The 21,798-nt window shown below is 43.9% G+C and overlaps 1 protein-coding gene across 4 annotated transcripts in view; it reads left to right on the plus strand.

The window, feature by feature from the left end:
- The window catches only part of RAB27A (RAB27A, member RAS oncogene family), a 125,442-nt gene that overhangs the window by 55,011 nt on the left and 48,633 nt on the right, over window positions 1–21,798 (plus strand). For 2 of the 4 annotated variants that reach the window (XM_075345761.1, XM_075345766.1), the window contains exon 2: window positions 882–993. The exons of the other annotated variants lie outside the window; for them this stretch is intronic. The gene's annotated coding sequence lies outside the window, so the exon portion shown is untranslated. The remainder of the gene's footprint in view (window positions 1–881; window positions 994–21,798) is intronic. 4 annotated transcript variants of the gene reach the window in all.

Below are 21,798 nucleotides of genomic sequence, written 5' to 3' on the forward strand. Positions count from 1 at the left end.
ATTGATTCATAAGGAGGAGCAGAGTGAAACAGCCAGAGACATAGCCAATGTTTAATTAAAACCCTAGAGCTGGATTGTCAGCTACGCGGCTCAGTACGGCTGTATATGTTCCTATATGTGCTATATAGAGACCGTAGCGCATTAATGTATATAGAAGGCTTCATAGCAGGGTAGTTTCTACTCCTCTCAAAAATGGAACATTATGTAGAGTTCGAGCCTGCGGAGAAAAAAAAATTGGTCCTATATAATGGTCAGAAATAACTATTTATTATATACTGTACATACGATGGCTTATTCTGAAAAGACTAACATAACTGTGTCATCGATGGCTGAGGGGCCAGCAAGTAGCGCCCCACCTATCGGCTGATATCCGCAATGTACTGAGCATCGCAGATCCAAATATTTAGTTTGTGCTGCCGAGTATTGCAGCTTTTCTCCCATTCTTGTGAATGACAGGCTATGGGTTCCTACGCTTTCAGCATTTTAGATCTTTTTAAATCTGTGACGTAACGTTTCTAGTATATAGCAGGAAGCAGACACCAAAGTCTTCAGTCTATAAAGCGTCCACCAAATAAAACAGAAAAGTGTTTTCTCCAGCCCTGTAACCACGAGTCCAATTTGCCGTTGAACTTGTTACTGAAGCCATTGCTTGGGCTGGGAGTCGGCTCCACCGTGCAGGAATAAGGAGCCGTGTTGCTAAGCTTGTCAAAAGCAAATCATTTGACCAGTCAGCCAGACCACATGACAACCAGCTGAGAGGAATTAGGTGGCCTCTGCAATGAGCCTGCCATTGTGAGCGGCCAGCACTTCCTGCACACGCTGCCATCACAGGCTCTTTATATGATGCGCTTTTCCCTTTTTTTTTTTTCTTCTTTTACCAGCCGCACAGAGTTCACATTTTTGGTTGCTGATGTATGACTTGTATAAGGACTTGTGAGCAGCTCCGTGGATTGGATCTTCAAGGCAGAAATACAAGTAATTCCTTCCAGGAAGGTATGGCACCATTCTACTTTGTACATTTCTTCTCTGAACCTCTACAGTAATCATGCTGTGCTTATAAGCTTTTCTCACAAACATCCTTGTGACCTGGTTATTCACTATAGTCATAAAATAAAGTAGCGTGCTGGAGTTAGATTCTGGGGTTGTCTCTTAAAGGAGTTTTCCCACAAAGTTAATTTTAATCAAAAGACCTTGGAATAATACCACGGCTCCAGTGTTGGGAGGACACAAGGGTATAGAAAGACAACACCGCACGGGACCATAGCTGATTCTTTTTGTGAGGTAAAACATTTCCCTGCCTATTTTTTAAAAATGTTTTACCTCAAAGAAAGATAATTATTTGATGTCTTGTGCTGTAATGTCTATATACTCTATTTTACTTCTTCCCCGACCCAGGAGTTATGATCAGACCATGTTCCTGTACGGTCATATACGGCCATTACACAGTACATAGCAGGGACGTATAGGATTATCTCAGCACAGGAATGGTTATTTTTTTTTTTTTTATTAATGCATACAATTGTGGAACTTTTATTCCAAGGTCTATTGATTAAAGTAAACTTTCTTCTTGGGAAAGCCCCTTTTAAATTTCAATGCCATACTTTTATAATAAGTCTTTCTTTTGTCAAATATAATCATCCCATATTGGTCTTTTTAACCAGCTCTTCTTTTAATTAAAAAAAATAGTTCCTGGACACACAGGGGCCTAATTTATAATAGACCTTCCACTTGATGTACTTGTTTCGCTTTTCTTTTCAATAATTTATGGAAACACTATAGTAATGTAAAAAATGGGTGGACATGGTTACATCATATGAGATCATTAAAAAAGACCACGTCATACTTTGTAGTAAAGCTCTCATAGAAGCAACCTTCCATAGCGACTTTAGTGTAGTTATTAAAGGGTTATTCCCATCTCTAAGAACCAATACCAATATATAGTAGGTGTAAATAGATTAGCAAATACCTTCAATTAGAAATGTAGTATAGTTCTGATTTAGTTATGTCACTTACCTCATGTGCAGGGCATTGTAGCTTGGGTATCCATGGTTATGTCCACTCATATTGACAGTTTCTTGTGGTCATAACCATGGATACCTAAGCTGCTATGCCCTGCACATGAGGTAAGTGATATGGTGATATCAGGAGAATTTATATTAATTTCTAATTGGAGGTATTTGCTATTATTTTTTATTATTATTACACCTACTATATATTGAGATAGCGTCTTGGAGATGGGAATTCCCTTTAAGGTCTTCCACGCCGATAAATAAGAGTATTTCATGTAATTCTAGAGTTCTGTTTACTGTTGGAGATCTGGGCCTGTCAAATGGTTAAAGGATTGTCTGCGATCAAAGTGTGTATTCACTTAGTAACGTTAGACTGCCATTTTGAGGCAGAATATACAAATTGGTAGTGATTTAAAGACTGCGAAATAATTTTTGTCACATGTGATCACTATGGACAGTTGAAATCCGTTAACAACCAGTCTCTTATCTTGTGTCTATTTGTATCTTTATCTGTTTAAATCACAATGTTTGTATCTGGGCTAATTTCATGACTCTGCTCCTGTCACATGAATAGACGTGTCGCTGCCTCCTCTCCTACTACACACCTTCCAGCTCTCCTACCTGGCCACAAGTAGTCCGCAATCTCCTGCCAAAAAACTCCATGATCTGGTGATTTGCCCCTATTTTATGTGACATGTAGAAGTGGAGGAACTACAGACTCGTCTGAATAGTAAAGTGTTGAGGGGGATATTTTGACAAATTGCGCAGTTTTAAAGTACAGATAAACATTCGTGCCATGCAATGCTGCTCACAGGGCCTCCACCCAGTAAACCTTTTTTTTGGCCTATTTTTAAGGGTTATGAAATTGTTATCCAATGAAATACCTTACTAAACATATTATAAAAAATTCTTCCAGATTTGTCTTTTAGCTGTGAAGGGGATAGTTCTAACTGTTCCTCAATGCCAGATAATAGGTACAAAAATATCAGGAATTTCAGTTTTGAAAGTGCCCAAACCTGTGTTCCACATGGGAAGGAGTCTGGAAGAAGCCTAAAATCCCTTTCCCTAGTTTGCATGTTCTTGTATATGGAGGGTGGAGCTGAATGGACAATGGCTATTCAAGGCCATTTTGATAAAAATTTGATATCTAATGCCAGTGTCACATTTCCGTAGCACCCAAATTGTAATGGAGATGCAACACCCAGCCTGACCGCCTGCTCTTCTGACCTGGTTAACTGTTTCATAGGCATATACGAGGCAGTCAGCTCAAGTCAGAAGGCTCTGTGGACTGGGTATTGTGATTTGAGCATGACTGACTTCGTAAACCAGTCTAAGGCTATGTGCGCACTTACCGGATTTTGCCGCGGATTTTCCGCGGATTTGCTGCATGTTTCGCTGCAGAAAATGTTCATAACATCTCTGCAGTGAATCACCAGCAAATCCTATGGAGAAAAAAAATCCTGTGCGCACTAGGCAGAATTTGACAGCTGCATGTTTTTCTGCGGAAATCCCGCAGCAAAAACAAGTGCATGTCAATTCTTTTCCGCAGGTAGCTGCGGGATTTCACTAATTTCATTGAAAAATCCCGCAGGGAACAGCCTTCGGAAAAAACGCAAGAAATCCGCACCAAATCCGCACCAAAACGCAACAATCCGCATGCGGATTTTGGTGTGGAATTTGGTGCGGATTTGTTCCGCAGGTGAGGAAATCTTTGAGAGCCTGTGGAATTTTCACAAGAAATTTCCTTTTCCCAGTGCGCACATAGCCTAAAGCATATGGACAGCTTACTACTAAAGTTATTCCTCCTGCACATAAATGCCCCCCTCCCCATTCTTTCAGATGAATGCTCAGTTTGGCAAATTTCAGTCGTTTCTCCTGGACTCTTCTACAAGTGTCTTGTCTCCTGGGAGAACAAAAGGATTGGGTGTTAACATTCATCAAACCTGATCCTGCTTCCACTGACCTCATCTGAGAGAGGAGAGTATAGAGACCCCCATGAAGTCATAAAGTGGTTGGCTAGTAGAAATTGACTGGTATGGACAACTTTTCTCTTGTGTTTGGGGCTTTAAGTGAAATATCCTCTTTGAGCTCTTATTTGATCATCCTGTATATTTTCGACGTTCCTGCTGATGGGAGGCCCATTTGTCTCACGCACTTTTTAGTGCACAATGTGTTGACCTGAATGATGTCCTAAAATGTCTTCTACGAGTTTGCATTTATCTTTGTTTTTAAGCTTTTTAACAAACTCTGTATTTTGTTAAAGACAAGCAGACAAGCAATATGACAGAAGGTATTCTTCCAAAATATGACCTGTATATTAGCACATCAGTAGCTATTGGTTAATTGTTAATATTTCTGTCACAAGCTTCTACTCACTTGTACAGGCCAGTGACTGGTTTGGAGACTTCCCGATTTCACACGTCACCACCATGAAAAGCTGTATAATGGATTTTTTTCATTATGATGTAACCCAAAAAAATGGGAAAAAGTACAAATTAGTTCCTGAGGGATATTTACAGCTAAAACTATGGTTACCCCTTATTCTAATGCCACCACTCGTTTCTGGGAAGATTTAACTGTTTGAGCATTCCTCATCTGGCTCCTTCTATTGTAGGTCATTTTCATCAAAAAGTCGCTGGTTGCTTGATCTGCATAGGATCTGTGCCACCAGAAGCAATTACAGATTGTTTTCTTTCATTTCATGGATGCATTTTGGTAGATTATACTTAGAAGGGTGGTCGAGAACTGAAATTTTATTTTAAAGGGGTGGTTCACCCATTTTTTTTTTTTTTCCCCAATGATTGCCACTTACCATTGTCTGCAGCTTCTGCATTGGCTTCTGTTTCCATTTCTGGCACTGAGCGGCGCTATCCTGCACGCTCAGTGCCAGTCACATGACCCCCTGGAGCTGTGGCCGCCGGCATCCTCTGACGTCCCAGCATTTCCGGGCTCTCAAACAAGACGGGTACGTCAGAGGATGCTGGCGCCACTCACAGTGATTGACTGGGCTGTGGGCGGTGACTACCTGACGTCACAGCCCAGCATCGAGGGGAGGATCCGGAGGACGCCAGGGTGGAGCGGTTAAGGCAGAGCGCGCGCTTACCAGCATTCAGCTGTGGGAGGTATGGGCTCCAGTGTGGAGTACAGGGGGGGTTTCCTCCACTGAAATCCCCCCTGTCACGCAAGTATGTGATCACACTGTCCACCCGCCCGCTGTGCTCAGCTGTCAGGAGAGCGGGCGGTGTCGGCAGTGTGATCATATACTCCCACCAGCAGCACAGGTGACCGGACGCTGCATGGGACCAATCTGCTCCACTCTGTCACCTGCACAACAAGTCCCAGAGTGGAGACAGTGACATGCTCTGCTCTGACACATAGTGTGCTGCATGTCACTGTCTCCATTCTGGGACTTGTTGTGCAGGTGACCGGATGCTACATGTCACTAACTGTATCCACTCTGGGACTTGTGCAGGTGACCGGATGCTACTTGTCACTAACTATATCCACTCTGATTTCTGCTGCATAGTACCAACTGTATACACTCTCACTTGCAGAACAAGTACCACAGTGGAGACAGTTAGTGACATGTAGCATCCGGTCACCTGCACGACAAGTCCCAGAGTGGAGACAGTGACATGTAGCATCCGGTCACCTGCACAACAAGTCCCAGAGTGGATACAGTGACATGCAGCACACTATGTGTCAGAGCAGAGCATGTCACCAACTTGCTCTGCTCTGTCACCTGCGATGCTGCATGTCACCAACTAAGGGTAAGTTCACACAGTGCGTTTTTCGTGGCGTTTTTGCACGTTTTTCTGGTGCGTTTTTACTCAGAAAACTGCATGACTTTGCTTCCCGAGTAAAGTCTATGCCATTGTGCGCACTAGGCGTTTTTGCTGCGTTTTTTGCGGCGTTTGTTACCACATTTTTGTGCTGAAAACGCAGTGACATTGCTTCCCCAGCAATGTCTATGGGATTTCAGAAGTGCTGTCCGCAGACAGCGTTTTTTTGTAGCTGCGTTTTTGTGTTGACCACAAAAATGCAGCATGTCAATTATTTCTGCGTTTTTCACTGCGTTTTTCACCCATTGAGTTCAATGAGATGTTCAACAACGCAATGAAAAACGCATATAGCTGCGTTTCTATGACTAAAAACGCAGCTATAAACACAAGGGGTGGGTACTACAGTGACGTGTACAGGAAGAGGATTCCTTCTGTTGGTAAACACAGAAGCATGAATCCTCCCGGTACCGTCACCGCTGCGTCCACAACCCGCCCGGTGCCATGTCAGCTCCGTGCGGCGCCATGTCTGGGCGGGAGGTGGAGGCAGCGGCGAAAACCAAAGTGAACAGTAGAAAAAAAAAATGTCATACTCACCTGTCTGCAGGGTCACGGTGCCATGTCCGCTCCCAGCCCCTGTCTCGGTACCGCCGCTCTGGCTGTGTGCAGTCTCCCCGGGGCACGTACGAAGCTTGCAGGACCTGGCGGTGGATCAGCTCATCGATTCTCGCGGTGTCGCCGGCTTTTTTGCGCCCGGCCGGCTATCAGCTGCTCCTGCCGTCAGGGGACTTCATCAGCTGATTACCGGCAGCTCCTGCAGCGATGGGACAGGATCATACTCCTGTCCAATCGATCGCTGCAGGAGCTGCCGGTAATCAGCACATAAGTGAGTATGTATTTATTTATTTTTTTTTTTTCGACTGATGCATCAGCTGATTGTATAAAAGCCGATTATACAATCAGCTGATGTGTCATGTGATTCACGTAGTTTAACCTGACACATCATCTGATCGCTTTGCCTTCCAGAAAACCGATCAGATGATATTGGATCCGGATTGGACGGCGCGGGACCCTAACCCAGGATTACTGCGGAGGGGGGTTTATTTCAATAAAGATGGAGTCACTAATTGTGTTGTGTTTTATTTCTAATAAAAATATTTTTCTGTGTGTTGTGTTTTTTTTTTTTTTTTTTATCATTACTAGAAATTCATGGTGGCCATGTCTAATATTGGCGTGACACCATGAATTTCGGGCTTAGGGCTAGCTGATAATATACAGCTAGCCCTAACTCCATTATTACCCGGCATCAGGGCAGCTGGAAGAGTTGGATACAGCACCAGAAGATGGCGCTTCTATGAAAGCGCCATTTTCTGGGGTGGCTGCGGACTGCAATTCGCAGTGGGGGTGCCCAGAAAGCTTGGGCACCCTTCACTGTGGATTCCAATCCCCAGCTGCCTAGTTGTACCCGGCTGGACACCAAAATTAGGCGAAGCTCACGTCATTTTTTTTTTTTTAATTATTTCATGAAATTCATGAAATAATTAAAAAAAAAAAAAAAGGGCTTCTCTATATTTTTGGTTCCCAGCCGGGTACAAATAGGCAGCTGGGGGTTGGGGGCAGCCCGTACCTGCCTGCTGTACCCGGCTAGCATACAAAAATATGGCGAAGCCCACGTCATTTTTTTTTTCTTTTTTGGCAAAAAACTGCATACAGTCCGGGATGGAGTATGCTGAGCCTTGTAGTTCTGCAGCTGCTGTCTTCCCTCCTGCTTACACTAGTGAATGGAGGATGCTGAGCCTTGTAGTTCTGCAGCTGCTGTCTGCTCTCCTCCATTCACTAGTGTATGCAGGAGAGCAGACAGCAGCTGCAGGACTACAAGGCTCAGCATCCTCCATTCACTAGTGTATGCAGGAGAGCAGACAGAAGCTGCAGAACTACAAGGCTCCGCATCCTCCATCCAGGACTGTATGCAGTTTTTTACCCAAAAAGAAAAAAAAAAATGACATGGGCTTCGCCATATTTTTGTATGCTAGCCGGGTACAGCAGGCAGGTACGGGCTGCCCCCAACCCCCAGCTGCCTATTTGTACCGGGCTGGGAACAAAAAATATAGAGAAGCCCTTTTTTTTTTTTTTTTTTTAATTATTTCATGAATTTCATGAAATAATTAAAAAAAAAAAATGACGTGAGCTTCGCCTAATTTTGGTGTCCAGCCGGGTACAACTAGGCAGCTGGGGATTGGAATCCACAGTGAAGGGTGCCCAAGCTTTCTGGGCACCCCCACTGCGAATTGCAGTCCGCAGCCACCCCAGAAAATGGCGCTTTCATAGAAGCGCCATATTCTGGCGCTGTATCCAACTCTTCCAGCTGCCCTGATGCCGGGTGGCTAGCCGGGTAATAATGGAGTTAGGGCTAGCTGTATATTATCAGCTAGCCCTAAGCCCGAAATTCATGGTGTCACGCCAATATTAGACATGGCCACCATGAATTTCTAGTAATGATAAAGATAAAAAAAAAAACACAACACACAGAAAAATATTTTTATTAGAAATAAAACACAATTAGTGACTCCATCTTTATTGAAATAAACCCCCCTCCGCAGTAATCCTGGGTTAGGGTCCCGCGCCGTCCAATCCGGATCCAATATCATCTGATCGGTTTGCTGGAAGGCAAAGCGATCAGATGATGTGTCAGGTTAAAGGATGTGAATCACATCATACATCAGCTGATTGTATAAAAGACGATTATACAATCAGCTGATGCATCAGTGCAAAAACAAAAATAAAAATAAATAAATACTCACGTCTGTGCTGATTACCGGCAGCTCCTGGAGCGATCGGATGAGAGTCTGATCCTGGCCCATCACTGCAGGAGCGGCCGGTAATCAGCTGATGAAGTCTCCTGACGGCAGGATCAGCTGATAGCCAGCCGGGCGCGAAAAAGCCGGCGACACCACGAGAATCGATCAGCTGATGCGTCAGGTGACTGCATCAGGTGATCCACCGCCAGGTCCTGCAAGCTTCGTGCGTGCACCGGGGAGACTGCACACAGCCGAAGCGGCGGGACCGAGACAGGGGCTGGAAGCAGGCATGGCACCCGGACCCTGCAGACAGGTGAGTATGACATATACACACACACACATACACACTCACTCACACACTGTATATATACACACACACACACTGTATATAGACACACACTGTATATACGCGCACACATACACTGTATATACGCGCGCACACACACTTTCTTCCCCTGGCTGTGTAGAGCTGCTGCTGTCTCTGTGTAATTGATCTCAGTGCACATCCACTGGGAAGAGGCAGGGAGGAGGGTTTGGGTGGGAGCAGAGTGGGTGTATTAGACACAATGGGTGTGTTAGATAAGCTAGACACCGCCCTAGAGCCACAAAGAATTCTGGGACTTTTAGGAACTAAACACAGGAAGTCAAAGGAGAGATTAAGCCCATCAGAGCTGGAGCCAGCAATGAGCATGTGCTGCTAGTGCACAATGAAAGGTAATTTTGCTGAAAAAACATAATAGATGTGTTGAGGGGCACATATTAGCAAGATTTATCAGAAAAAAAAAAAATCAGTTTTGGTAACTGGACAACTTCTTTAAGGCTAGTTTATCTAGTTAATGCTACAATGTAATTTTTTTTTCTAATGCACTTTAATTAAACAGTCCCTATTGTTCCCTCACTATGCTATCAAACCGCTTTAGTCCCCCCCACCCCCATTTACTTCCTGGGTTTTGACACATAGCTTGAGTATCCTATCACGCAATAGGGATTCTCAATTTAGTTGTCATCAGAGGGCAGAGGCTGTGATCTTGCCCCCTCCCCCCAACCCTCTCACTAGGTCCAGTGATGTCATTTTGCGGGGCTGGGTTAGTCCCTTCTCTACTGAGCATACACATGTTGTCAATTTCAACTTCATGCGCATTGCCGCTGTGCGCAATTGCCGCCTCTGATAAGTGACGAGCCAGCAAGAGCGCGCACTGTGTGCATTGTAAGGAATGAACGAGTGTGCAGAGACCAGTGCCGCCCCTGCAAGTGACGTCTCATGATGATGACTGGTTTGACCATCCCGGTATATTCTGGAATTCTCAAAGCGTCATCACACAGGAAGTAGTGTAAAAAGTAGTGATGGAGCGATGGGGACTTTTTTAAATTAATGTATATTATAAAAAATAAATGGTTATTGAATAGCTTTAGGATTAAAATAAATGTAAGTTTTGGACCACCCCTTTAAATCTTATCTATATTATCCTGATGGTTGTTGATGGAACATACTCTTATTACCAAGAAACTGAATTGAATGGGTTTTCTCATTTTAAAGGGAACCTGTGAAACGTTTGCTCGACCAAACCAGTACTTTTGATTTTGTAATGCTTAAAAAGATAAGCCAGTTATAAAAGGCATACACCCCATTATGACCCTAGTGTGTTACTCCAGCAGTGAAAAATCTCGCTTTCAAGTTGTCTGGAAGTGCATTGGGGCAGTGATGATGCACTTCTAGCTTCTCAGCCTCGCGCTGTATTCCCCTACCTAGAAGCACCCTCTTCTGGCTGATTGACAGCTAAATGGCTGTATACCAGGGCAAACAACCTTTAAATCAGCCAAGGGCGTGTGTGGCTAGATAGGAAATACAGCGTGAGGCTGAGAAGATGGAACTCGCAGTCACGGCCTAATCGCATAACCAGACACCAGATCACAATGTGACCTCTCGCTGCAGCAGCGCTTTGTGGTGTTGAGGGGTCAACTGTTTTATAATTTACAGAGGTGCATAATCATATTAATATTGGTTGGGGGGAGATGGTTTCTAACTTGGGATGATCGAATACCTCAAATATTCGACTTTGCGAATATTCGACTAATAACTCGCCGCTATGCGAATATTCGATGCCCAATGTAAGTCTATTCAAAGCCCGAATAGTTGTTCTTCGGGTTTCCCATAGATTTACATTGCGCATCGAATATTCACGAATAGTCGAATAGCGGCGTCCTATTCGGAAAATATTCGCGAAGCCGAATATTTGAGGTATTCTATCATCCCTATTTCTAACCTTTTTTCCTTTTGAGGATACCATTATGGCTACACTGCTTATTTCCACTTCGAAAAAAAATAAAATACAACCAGAAATAAACGTTACAGCAGTAACCCAAGTTTAATTAAGTCCTGAAAGTCAAATCTAATGGTAAATTTTATATATTCTGTACCGCCCATAGACTTTAAACATCCAGGCGGTCCCACTATTACTCTACGGGGATTTTCTAACACATCACTGCTTAATAGCGCTGCCATCCCTTCCTCCTACATTCACAGCTGTAATTTGATTGCTGTGTATAGTGAGGGAGCAGGAGATGCTGAGTCATAGGACACCCAGACAGCTCTGCTATGCAGCCAGGAGGTCGCATTTCCCCTGTAACTGAGGCTAATACACCAACCCCAGTTACAAGGATAATAAAATTAAAATATTATAACATTTAATTGCTCCACCCAAAGATTTTTTTTTTTATGGCTTTTATATATTTGAACTAAAGAAAAAATAAAATGCCACTGGCAATTCAAATAACTCTTACTAGGTCCACTCCCATAACAATGTGTAAATATGTTACATACTGGGGAACAAAATTTTACATGTAATTTATGGTCCTGTGTACGTGAGTGGACCTGTGGATGTATGCTGGTTTTGGACGGACCTTAGTTAAGTTAGGTTTGGTCCACGACCTTGACACCGTACCTCATAGAAGTCAATGGGGACCCAAACTTCTGGGCCATAAAATGGACATCAAAAGGGCTAGGGGGCTGCAAATGGAACAAAAATGGAGGTAAGAACAACACCATTGACCTGCAAACAAATGTGGACACGGAAATGACTTAAGGCTGTGTACGCACAGTGTACTATTTGATGCAGATTGTAGCCCACATCTGCATGTCTATCCTTATACCAGCAAAGTGCATGAGAATTCTGAAGTGCTGTGCATGTTTATTTATTTGCTGGAAATAATGTGCAGCATGTCCATTGTAGGTGCGGGGTGTTTTTTTTTTTTTTTTGTTTTTTTTTCCTCTGACTTGTTTCCGTGTGGCGAACACGCGTGTCCATGTCGCCACATGGAAACAAGTACATTTTTTTCTGGCATCACTGATGTTCCACGGACCACACAATGGTGTGATCCGTGAACCACGTACCAGAAAAAAAAAAGTATCTTTGCAATAAAAAGCTTTTTATACTCCCCTTCTCCAGCGATGCTGTGTTCAACCGCTCCTGCCTGCTGCTTCCAAGCCAGCTAATTACTCTCATGAATATGCACTGCACTGTGACCCGGAAGTAGCAGCAGCTGTGACACAGCAGTAGCCGAACACAGCAGAGCCGCATATTCAGCACCACGGAGAGCAGGAGCGAGGACAGGTGAGTTTGGAATACCTGATCTCCATGGGCTATCGTTGATCATGGATAGCACATGGAAAACACACATGTGCCGTGAATCACAGTACACGGAGAGAAACATGCGTTTTTAACTTGTCAGTAAAAAACATCTGAGTTTTTCACTGATGTGTGAAACAGGCTTAAACAGCATATTAGCACTGCCTAGAGTTAGGGCTTTGCCAAAGAAGTTACAACTTTCCTAAAAATAACCATTTCAGCTCTATTTTATCCCAGTGCAGTCCTGTTTCAAGATGTGAGATTAACTATGCTATATTTTTTTTTTTTTTTTTTTTTTCCGCATTTTCCTTTTGACGTCAGAGCATCTGGATCACAGGGCTTTGGCCTGGGAAAGGATTTACATAGTTTGGTGCTCTGCCAAGCTGTCTATAATGTGGGAACAGTGGCCCTGTCTGGAGTAATAATTAATCTATTGTACCGTGGGTGATTTGCAGTTATTCTTATGTACATGCCAAGGAAAATGTCAACAGCAGCTGAGTACATTTTTCCCCATTCCATTGTGTGCAGCATGGAGTATTGATAAGTTTCCATTTTTAGACTTTGCAGACGTGTGTTTTTTATTGCATGGCTTGTAAAATCAAATTGGTGAATTTGCTAATGTTTTAAGCTCTTTGGACTAAACAGGCACACTGTGTCTAGTGATGGTCCTGCAGCCGGGCACTTGTCTTCTCTTCTCTGAGATTAGGGGGGTTTGGCGTGACCTATAGTGACCTATGTGCACACGTAGAGTACTTGGATGCAGTAATTTTTGCACTGTTTCTGCATCTCTTGGCAGGAAAAACACAGTCCCAGAAACATTCGTTTAGATGTGGTTTTGATGCGTTTATTGCATCTTTTTTAGTGTATCTGGACACTAATAAATGTATATGGATAGCCAATAGATGGATATATAGATACAGATTAGATCATATAATATAATTTGCACAACCCCCCCATATATAATGAAATTGCACTTTAAGGAGCTTATTAGACAGCTTTTTATGATTAAATACATAAATGAAAAAAAAAAAATGTGAAGACCCCCCCCCCCCCCCCCAGCCTATTTTTAATACCCAGCAAAGGTAAAGCAGACAACTGCAAGCTGATATTATCAGGCTTTGCAGGTCCATGATTATTGGTCTAAAAATAAGCCTAAAAATAGCAGCCCACAGCCGCCCCACAAGTGGCACATCACATTAGATGCACTAATTCTGACGCTTTGCCTCTACTCTTCCCAATTGCCCTGCTGTGGTGACAATCAGGTAATGATACATGGGGTTAATGTCAGCTGGCATCAAGCCCTGGTGTTAGTGACAGTGGTGTGAAATGAAAGCTGCAATAGGTGTTTGTAATTACGCACAGTTCTCCTCCACTTGTAATCACAGTGTCAGCAGTGTGATCAGTGGAGACAGAAGTGCTGTGTGCCATATACATGCATCTCACAGAGAAAAACCCGGTCCAAGCGTGACTCCTCCTGCTTATGGTTGGGCAATGCACATGTCCTCAAGGACAAATCTCAATCACCTCCTTTGGTTTGGGAACAAAACAGATTTTAATTTTTCTACGCGGCTATCGCCTCAGTGGAGATGAGAAACTACAGAATGAAACTTTTTATTTTTTGTTTTTTTCCCAACTCTGCAGCCAATATTCGATGGTGTGGCCATAAACTATAAAAATGTGGGGTGAATTAATTCTTAAAGCGAACCGGTCACCAAGTTTTCTAAGTCTTTTTGAACAACACTTCTGCAACCTGTTCATCAGTGCGCAGCTCCACTGCATATCTAAGAAAATACCTTTTATAATCCATTTCTTCGCATACAGCGCAGTTCGGTCTGATGGGCGTCACTGATCCATGCTCGGGACTTCCTCGGTCCCTGCAATCCTTCTCTGATTCATGTTTGTAATGGCTCCTACGTCATCCACAGACTGAGCGCCTCCACAAATGCAAGAGCTTTCAATGCTCGAGAGGAGAAGGGGTTAATGCCGCGCTGTCGCCAAAAAGAATGAAAATAATTGTTGGTTTACTAATCCTTTTTGGCGACAGTGCAGCATTAACCCCTTCTCCTCTCCAGCATTGAAGATTCAACCACGTGGGGCTGCGGCAGCCGCCATTATCCATATGCTATCTCTGGTGGTTTTGACCCTCACAACTCCATAAGGTGAGTGTACATTATTACACACTGCCTTTTTAACATCTGGTAAGACCACCCTTTTTCCCCAGTCTGTTCAAGTGCAAGAGTTAAAAGACAGTGAATGAATAACGTAGATGTCAGCCATGTCAATCAAGGGAGAAGTGTCGGCGGTTACAGGGGCAGAGGCGCTGAGCACAGACCATATATATATATATATATATATATATATATATATATATATATATATATATATATATATATATATATATATATATATATATATATATATATATATATATATATATATATATATATATATATATATATATATATATATATATATATATATATATATATATATATATATATATATATATATATATATATATATATATATATATATATATATATATATATAATAATATTTTTTATTTTCTATATTATTTTTTTTTTACGACTACCTACCAGGATCATGTAATCTATAGATAGGACAAGGCCACCATGCGCTAATGTCAAAATTTAATGTGAAATATAGAAAATGATCCACTTTTAATATAAGGGTGTTTGTATGCTATAACATAGACAAGAGGATGATCGATTAGAGACTAGTATGGTTAGTTTTCATGAGTGGATAATGTGTCGAAAGTAGAGGAAGGAAACGTCTTGCTGAAATGATATTTTTCAACTTTAAAGATGAGTTATGAGATTAAAGCCTGTCTAAGACCGTATTCTATTTACCACTAATGTGCTAGGGTGTGTGCACTATATATACTATATTACAAAAGTGAGTACACCCATCAATTTCTGTAAATATTTTAGTATCTCTTTTCATGGGACAACACTGAAAATATGACACTTTGATACAATGTAAAATAGTCAGTGTGCAATGGCCAAATAGTGTCCAATTATCCATGTTCTCTCCCCGATGTCATGTGACTCCATGTTACAAGCTCTCAGGTGTGAATGGGGAGCAGGTGTGTTATATTTGGTGTTATGGCTCACACGCACTCTAATACTGGTCACTGGACGTTCAACATGGCACCTCATGGCAAAAGATTCTCTAAAAATCTGAAAAAAAAAAAAAAAAAATGTTGCTCTACTTAAAGATGTCCTAGGCTATAAGAAGATTGCATTCACCCTGAAACAGAACTGCACCATGGTGGGCAAGACCATTCAGTGGTTTAACAATCAGGTTCCACTCAGTACAGGTCTCATCATGGTCGACCAAAGAAGATGAGTGCACATGCTCAGCGTCATATCCAGAGTTTGTTGTTTCTAAATAGACGTATGAGAGCTGCCAGCATTGCTACACAGGTTAAAGCGGGGTTCAGCCTGTCGGTGCTAAAATCATACACCGCACTTTGCATCAAATTGGTCTGCATGGCTGCTGTCCCTGAAGGAAGCCTCTTCTGAAAATGATGTACAAGAAAGCCCACAAACAGTTTGCTTAAGACAAGCAGACTAAAGACATGAATTCCTGGAACCATGTCCTGTGGTCTGATGAGACCCAGATAAACTTATTTCATATTTTTAAGTAAGTGGCAGCAACCAGGTGAAGAGTACAAAGACAAATGTGTCTTGTTTAATCAAGCATGGTGGTAGGAGTGTCATGGTTTGGGGCTGCGTGAGTGCTGCCTGCTGTGGGGAAGCTACAGTTCATTGAGAGAACCATGAATGCCAACATGTGACGTACCGAAGCAGAGCATAATCCCACTCCCTTTTGAAACCGAGCCGCAGGGCAGTATTCCAACATAACGACCCCAAATTCACCTCCAAGATGGCCACTGCCTTGCTAAAGAAACTGAGGGTAAAGGTGCTGGACTGGCCAAGCTTGTCTACAGACCTAAACTCTATTGAGCATCTGGGAGTCCTCCTCAAACGGAGGGTGAAGGATCGCAAGATCTCTAACCTCCACCAGCTCCGTGATGTCAGCATGAAGGACGGAAGAGGATCCATCAGCTCCTGTACTCCATGCCCAAGAGAGTTAAGGCAGTGCTTGATTGAGATATAGAGACAGATATATAATATATATATATGTATGTATGTATGTATGTATGTGTGTGTGTATAGAATGATAGATTATTGTTGTTTATTTAGTGCTACATGAAAAAACAGAACCCACAAGAAACCAGAAATATTCTGCAGAAAACCTGTGTAAAGCTTGGTTGACAACAATCACTGCTCAGTGTCTACCCACCCAGCTTTCCTATATTCCCCTAATTGCAAACTGAGAAGTGCAGGAGGTTGTTATTTTTTGAATGTTCTATGATGAATCACTCCTTCTGACGTTTTCACCCCCCCCCCCCCCCTCCACTTTTAAATAACCACAGAATTCCAATACAAATTTTGAAGATCATGTGAGTAGGGTTAGTGATGAGAATGAGGGAGGATGGATGAATGCTTACATTGTTATCTTTGTGTGATTTTTGTATAATGATCAGTAATTGTAGAAGTGGTTCGGTCAGACTACAGAAGGAAGTCACAAAGACATTAAGTGGTTTGTGCGAAATGTGGACCTGGCCCCCCTCCGGACATTGGTCACATGTATGGGCACCTGCAGCATTCTAAATCCTATAAAGACATATGAATTACCTCCCCCTCTTCATTATGCCGTAATGTCCTCAATCCTGGTACATATGTCCCCCATCCTGGTATCCAGTCCTCAGCACATACAAGAGGTTAAAGTACAGTTATAGATGGTGACTTACAGCTGAAGTTCTTTCAGATGGAATCATTTGCTTTTCTCGTCTTTTCCATCTGGCCCAGACCGACATCACAACTTCTTCCAGACAAAATTTGTCTGCGGCGATTACAAAGCAGATACATTTGACTTCTCACATTTCCAACACTATCCCATCTATTCCCAATCTGCAAAAACTCATCCTGCTGACACCCCAATTATGAGCCACTGCTGCCGTATGTGTCCCTATTACTGCATCTGCTGTGCGGTACAAAAGCTGTGATCCTCTTGCTGCCTCATATAGTAATGCCACCACTGTGCCCCCACATGGTAATAATGCCTCCTTTGTGCACTCTAGATGGTAAAAAATATTAATGGTAGAAAATATTAATGCCCTGTGCAAGTGCCCTAGAAAAGTGTCCACATTTTGCTCCTAGAAAGTAGTAATGCACCATGTGCTCCTCTGACTGTCACAATACCCTGAGTGCCCCTATACCAGTAATGGTTCTTAAGTACCTTCCAAGGGTACTTTCACACTTGCGTTCAGCACAGTCCGTCACTATGGAGAATAGCGCAGTCTGTTAACGCACTGCGCTATTCTCCATAGACTTGTATGGACGACGTACTGCAACGCAAGTGTCAGCGTTGCATCCGGTGGACGACACAGCGTCGTTATTTTGACGCTGCGTCGGGCGGAAGGAACGCAGCATGTAACGTTTTTTAGAGTGGCGGATACCTTTTATTTTTCACTGCGCATGCTGTTTTTTTTTTTTTTTTTTTTTTTTTTTTATACACCAAACTTTATTTTGTTTTTCGGTGGCCGAACGTTCAGCTGAGCGCCCGGCCGCTGGCATGTGAGAGCGCTCAGCTGAGTGCCCGGCCGCCAGCATATGACAGCTCTCAGCTGAGCGCCTGGCCGCCAGCATGTGAGAGCGCTCAGCTGAGTGCCCGGCCGCCAGCATGTGACAGCGCTCAGCTGAGCGCCTGGCCGCCGGCTGAGAGCCCGGCCGCCGGCATGTGACAGCTCTCAGCTGAGCGCCCGGCCGCCGGGTGATCAGCTGATCGTTCACAATAGTCTGCTGCCGGTAAAACTGTAAAAAAATAAAAAAAAATAAAGCTTTCCGTTGTTTTGTACAATCCATTGCATCCATTGTGCCATTATATGCAACGCATCCGTTGCATCCGTCACACAACGCAATGCAACGGATGCCGTTCAACGCAAGTGTTGAAACTAGCCTTAACATTTACTAATGTCTCCCAAGTCTCCCCATGTACACCTCCCCTATACACAGTATGATGGGCCCACAGCTCCCCCAAAACAATGGTCCACACACTGTATAATGGTCACTACAGTAGCCCACACTGATTAATTGCCCCCATAGTAGTCCCCACATTGTATAATGGCTTCACTAGTAGTCCCTACACTGAGAACCCCCAAAATAGTCACCACAATATATGATAGGATTCTGTATCCCGACAGCGCCAGTCCTGTGAAAGCTATATAAGGATAAGGCTGCACATCAAACTTAGATAATGGTATAATGCCTCAAGCATATGGAAAAATATATATATGAATATTAGGAAAAAGGAGATATTTAGCAATCGCATTGATCAATGTAACTGAGCCCCAAAACCTCGTCAAGGTATATCTCTATATTGGGGTCCCTAGCTCTGTGACTCTAACTGTGTGTCATCTCATTGCAATTAAAAACTGCTGTGGGTGGAGAGGGGTAACCAAGGACTGTCTTATATAGGAGATGGAAAAAAACATGGCCGAAAGGGGCGGAGCTGTGTTCACATTCAGAAAAAAAAAAACTACATATAACTGAATAGGATAACTGAAGTGAGCACTAATATATATATATTCTGAGTGCAAGCCAAAAAAATACATACTATATAAGGATAAGGCTGCACATCAAACTTGGATAATAGTATAATGCCTCAAGCATATGGAAAAATATTGGAAAATACAATGAAAAATGCTACTTGCTAACTTGAACATGTGAATAATGAATTGCATACCTGCAGCTGCCCTGCTTCTCCCCAGTGACTATGTTGAACGCCTTGGCCCACAGAACTGCTCGCGGCACGTCTGCTCTGCTCTGTTTGAAGCTGCTGTTCTTTTGTGGTAGTTGTGTTGTGTGTTCTGAGCTGCTGCCACCCGCTGGTTCACTGCTCTCACCAGGTTAACCTGCTCTTCTCACCACATGATCCTGACCCCCCCTGGTGGTTACTTCGCTCTGACCCTGAGTCCCCAGTCTGGGGAGCCCCTGGTGGTTACTTCTCTCTGACCCTGAGTCCCCAGTCTGGGGAGCCCCTGGTGGTTACTTCTCTCTGACCCTGAGTCCCCAGTCTGGGGACGTACTGTAAACCTACCATCTGAGCCCTGATGGCCCACTGTAGGACCACTTCAGGTTTTGGTGAAGGAAAGGGCCAATTTGCACATCTTGTCTTTTTTTTTTTTTTTTTTTTACATACTTCTAATGCTTTAAAGGCCTCTATTAGACAGTGATGCTTAAGTGCCACTACGCGCTCAGGCATTGCATCCTCTGCAGCCCGAGTCCTGATTCTGTAGATCTGTTGCTTCACTAGTCAGTGACTGCAAAGTAACAGGACCAGGGGAACTCGGACGGCTTTCAGCGGCTCCCAAATCTTTACAGTGCAAAACCCAAATGGCAAAAACAATTGACATGTTGCTTCTTTGAAAAGCTGAGTTTTTGACCAAAGTTCTGCCTCAAAAAGGCAGCATTTTGAACAACATAGTGTGAACAAGAAACCCAAATTCCCATAGACTTTGCTTGAATAGAAGAACACATCCATTTTGGCATTAAACAGCGCAGAAGAAAAAGCAGCAAAAAAGCAGGTAAAAAGCAACGTGCGCACATACCCTTAAGCCTGCACCTGAGGTGTGAGTGACATGACTGGTAAGAATAATGGCACCAGCAGCTCTTTCCAGATCTTATGCACTTATGTGTCGCCTCGTTACCTTCAGGTTGTCTCCGGGTCTTCAGGGATGGCACGTCTTGGGTCCTTCTTGTCACTGGTAAGTTGATTTCTATTAGATTCGTGTCGCCACTCTCAGTATTGCGGTCACGGCGACCTCCACTGCAGATTAGGGGACGCCTTGGGCTGATGTTGCTTGCAGTTAGATGTAGTGGCCTCCCGAGAGTGAGGCTGGCCCCAGGGCCCGGTTTGGGTGTGTAGAACCACAGGTCGCAGAATGACTGACACGCACAGCAAGAATGTGTCTTCAGGGTTTTTACTCTCTTCAGGTGGCAGGGGTGAGTAACCCGGGGCGATGCTGTGATACTCCAAGTAGGGAACCAGGCTCCTTCAGGCTGACTTGTGAGGGTGGCTACTGACTCGCCTTCCTAGCCCTTGTGTTTTTGTGGTGACCCAGACTTGTAGTCCTACGGGGTCACCCAGGGAAGTTGCTTCTGCCTGTTCTCCTCTCTTTTTGGCCCATCTGCTTGTAGCCTAGACCAGGTCACTCCAGCTGCTTGCCTCTTGTGAACTATGTGCCCTCTCGTTGCTACGTGGCTCTGGACTCTGTGGTGTTTATGGTGAAGGGTATCAAGTACCCCCCACCTGCAGGTTTGGCAGGCCAACTGAATGGGACCCTGCGCTGGGGACCTGTAACCCCGTGTGGCCTGGTCCTCTCCTGGCAGTCCCCATACTCAGCCACCCCTCTGCACTCCGGCCTTAGGTGGATTTTGGGCGGCACTACCAGGTGACCGTTCTCCTCCATCAGTAACCACTGCACCTGCGGTGTCTGACTAGTGACAGCCTCCAGGTCTCCTACTTGCAACTACTCTCTCTCACTTCAGACAGGCTCACTACTTCCTCTCCTCTGTGCCTGCCTACGCAACTTAGCAACCAGGCTCTCTACCACACCCCTTGAGTGAAGATGGAGGCCACGCCCCCTCCTGGATTCCCCAGGGGTCCCTTCAAAGGTCAATGTGGGAGACCTGGTTACTATGTGCCTGTGTAACCACACCCCGGTCAGCCTTCTGGAATACCTGTATTGTACTGCCCCCAGCATGGGTGCCGTACTCAGTGGTGCCTGACCAGGTCAGGGGCGGCACACTTACACAACATTCTCCCCTGGGAATATGCAATGAAATCAGGTGCATGCACCTCAGCCTCATTGGTGCACTGCACATGCCCAGGGAGGTGGCCGTAATGCAGATCCCTGCCAACTACAAGATTTGCAAAGAGCCAGTGGATGAAGCATCTCTCTGGTTGGTCTCTTGTGATTTCTGAACTGCTGGCAGCTTCAGGGTTTCATGGCGCTCCAGAAGTCACCACTCAAACAAGTCTATGTGAGCCTTGTTCTGGCTCCTGTAGAAATACATTGTGAGTTTGTGATGTAACTTGCGACTTCAAACCAGTCAGAAGTTATGGGCACAAGATAGCACTGCGGGATTGGAGCGACATCCGTAAAAGGTGAGGCTGCCGAAAGGCGACTATACAGTGCCTTGTGAAAGTATTCGGCTCCCTTGCATTTTCAACCTTTTCCCACATTTCAGGCTTCAAACACAAAGATAAAAATTTTAAATTTTATGGTGAAGAATCAACAAGTGTGACACAATTGTGAAATTGAATGAAATGTATTGCTTATTTTAAATTTTTGTAAAAAATAAACTGAAAAGTGGGGCGTGCAATATTATTCATCCCCTTCAAGTTAATACTTTGTAGCGCCACCTTTTGCTGCGATTACAGCTGCAAGTCGCTTGGGGTATGTCTCCAGTTTTGCACATCGAGAGACTGAAAT

The sequence above is a fragment of the Anomaloglossus baeobatrachus genome, chromosome 4, assembly GCF_048569485.1.
Source record: "Anomaloglossus baeobatrachus isolate aAnoBae1 chromosome 4, aAnoBae1.hap1, whole genome shotgun sequence".
NCBI classification, from domain to species: Eukaryota; Metazoa; Chordata; class Amphibia; order Anura; family Aromobatidae; genus Anomaloglossus; species Anomaloglossus baeobatrachus.